Source organism: Otolemur garnettii, unplaced genomic scaffold (assembly GCF_000181295.1).
Source record: "Otolemur garnettii isolate 467f Iridium unplaced genomic scaffold, OtoGar3 scaffold00012, whole genome shotgun sequence".
Taxonomy (NCBI): domain Eukaryota; kingdom Metazoa; phylum Chordata; class Mammalia; order Primates; family Galagidae; genus Otolemur; species Otolemur garnettii.
Genome location: NW_003852407.1, coordinates 24,745,696 through 24,748,445, shown reverse-complemented (window position 1 = coordinate 24,748,445; position 2,750 = coordinate 24,745,696). Strand labels below are relative to the sequence as shown.

The 2,750-nt window shown below is 38.1% G+C and overlaps 1 protein-coding gene across 1 annotated transcript in view; it reads left to right on the top strand.

Moving 5' to 3' along the window:
- The window catches only part of TAF4B (TATA-box binding protein associated factor 4b), a 106,472-nt gene that overhangs the window by 11,765 nt on the left and 91,957 nt on the right, over positions 1-2,750 (top strand). The window lies entirely within an intron of this gene.

Below are 2,750 nucleotides of genomic sequence, written 5' to 3'. Positions count from 1 at the left end.
AAAAAAAAAAAAAAAATTAAAAAAACAAAGAAATTAAAACTGAGAATTTTTTAAAATTTCTACTTATTTATTTAAAATAACATTACATGTTAACACAAATAACATTTAAATGAAAACCTATAGTTTCCAAAATAGCAATAAAATTGAGTGAGAGGAGTGGGATTGATTGCTTTACATTTTTTGCAGATCTCTTTAATGTCTGACTTACTAGAAAAAAGCTGGATTCTCATATGTACTTCTGCATTTAATCTGTTTTGTAATGTGTTATTTTGGGGGTATTATTTGAAGAATATCTTGGTCCTGTTCAGAAAGGTGATTGGAATAGTGAGTATTTTAATAGTTTTTTTCCAGATTGTTAGGGATATTCTTCAGAATGTACTGGTTTATTCTGCACACTGAATCAATCTTTTTATCCATATGTGACTTTTATAGTGGTATGTATTAGCCATTTGGAAAATCTTGGTTCACTGAGTTACGTGACTCTTCCAAATGTTTTCGAATTTATTATTTAAGATACCAAAATAACATGCTCATTATTTCACCAGTAATCTTATTAGAAAATTCTTTAAGTACTGGGTAGTTATCAAGCTCAGAATAGTGGTTATAAATTTTCCAAAAGTCTAATTTTGACTTGCATGTGGTACAGTCAGTTGTTTTCCTTACCATAACTGGCTTAGTATTTTTTTTTCTTTTTGAGGCAATGTCTACCAGATACTCAAGTCTAAATAACCACAATTGCTTTATCATTCCTTCCACTAAAAATGAACAAAACAGCTAATTCAGCTAGTGACTCTACTTTTTCCTTTATCACCTCACTTGGGTCTGCAGCAGAAATGCTTTATGCATAGTTATCATTCTGTTATACACGATATTAAAAAGATGTCTATAAGGAGTTGAGATTTAGTAAAATTAATTTTTACTATTTCATCAAGGACATTTTAAAGTAAAACAGGCTCAGATTAGGAGTGATAGCTCATGCCTATAATCTCAGCACTTTGGGAGACCAAGGCAGGAAGATTGTTTGAAGCCAAGAGTTCAAAACCAGCCTGACCAACATAGCAAGATCCCATCTCTATTAAAAACAGAAAAACTAGCTGGACGAGGTGGCAGACACCTGTAGTCTGAGGTACTCAGGAGGCTGAGGCAGGGGGAATGCTTGAGCCCAGGATTTTGAGGTTGTGCTGAGCTCTGATCACACTCCAGCCTGGGTAATGGCAAGTTCCTGTCTAAATAAATGAAGGAAGGAGGGAAGGAAGGGAAAGGAAGAAAAGGGAGGGAAGAGGAAGAAAGGGAAAGAAGAAAAGGAAGGAAAGAAGAGGAAGAAAGGAACTGGCTCTCTTGTTTTTTTTTTTCTTTTGAGACAGAGTCTCACTTTATCACCCTTGGTAGAGTGCTATGGTGTCATAGCTCACAGCAACCTCAAACTCTTGGTCTCAAGCTATCTTCTTGCTTCAGCCTCTCAAGCCATTGGGAAGACTAATGCCTGGCTATTTTTAGAGGAGCAGGCCTTGCTTCTGCTAAGGCTGGTCTTAAACTTCTGAAGCTCAAGCAGTCCACCCACCTCAGCCTCTCAGAGTGCTAGGATTAAAGGTGTGAGGCACAACGTCGGGCCTCTGTTTTTTCTTAACTGTAAATACAAAGCCACGTAGACTATGATGACTATTTCACTTTGTCACTGACGTTTTTACCAGAAGGAAAGGAAGGGACTAGATAGGGGAGGGGAAGGAGGAACTGGTTCTATTTTTCTTAATTCTAAGTACATAGAAATGTAGAGTATGATGAATATTTCACTTAATCATTGACTATTCTACCAGCACTTTTACTCACTGTTGCTTTTGGTCCATCTACACGAATCTCAACACAGTGCAAAAGGCTCCCTCAAAATCTTAGTACCTTTTTGAGACAGAGTCTCATTCTGTCACCCTGGGTAGAATGCTGTGGCACCATCGTAGCTCAAAGCAATATCAAGTTCTTGGGCTCAAGGGATACTACCACCTCAGCCTCCTCAGTAGCTAAGACTACAGGTATCTGCCACAATGCCTGGCTAATTTATTTTTCTATTTTTTGTAGAGATGGGGTCTCACTCTTGCTCAGGCTGGTCTCGAACTCCTGAGCTCAGGCAGTCCACCCACCTTGGCTTCCCACAGTGCTAGGATTATACGTGTGAGCCACTGCACCTAGCCAAAAATCTTAGTATTAATGTGAAAATAATTTAGACTTTATGATCCCTGAAATACTTAAGACTATAATGCATTATGTAATGCAGTTCCTCAGCTTTTTGGATCTACTATTGTGGAATTCAATGTCATTCTATAAGTACAATTTTAGCTTCGTTAAAGTAACTTAAAAATTAAAAACAAAGCCTCAAAAAAACAGGCCAGGGAAGGTTGCTCAAGCCTGTAATCCTAGCCCTCTGAGAAGAAGAGGCATGTGGATTGCTTGAGCTTTAGGAGTTCAAGAGCAGCCTGAGCAAGAGCAAGCCCCTGTCTCTAAAAATAGCCATGTATTGTGGTGGGCACCTGTAGTCCCAGAGGCTTGGGGGGCTAAGACAAGAGGATTGCTTGAACCCAATAGTTTGAAGTGATTGTGAGCTGTGATGCCATAGTACTCTACTGAGGGCAACCAAGTGAGGCTCTGTCTCAGAAAAAATTAAAAAACAAAAACCCAAATCTCAAGAGTCCCAAAACAAACTATTTTGTATTTCTTATTCTAAGACTCATGTGTCTTTTAATATAGCATTATTCTGCCAA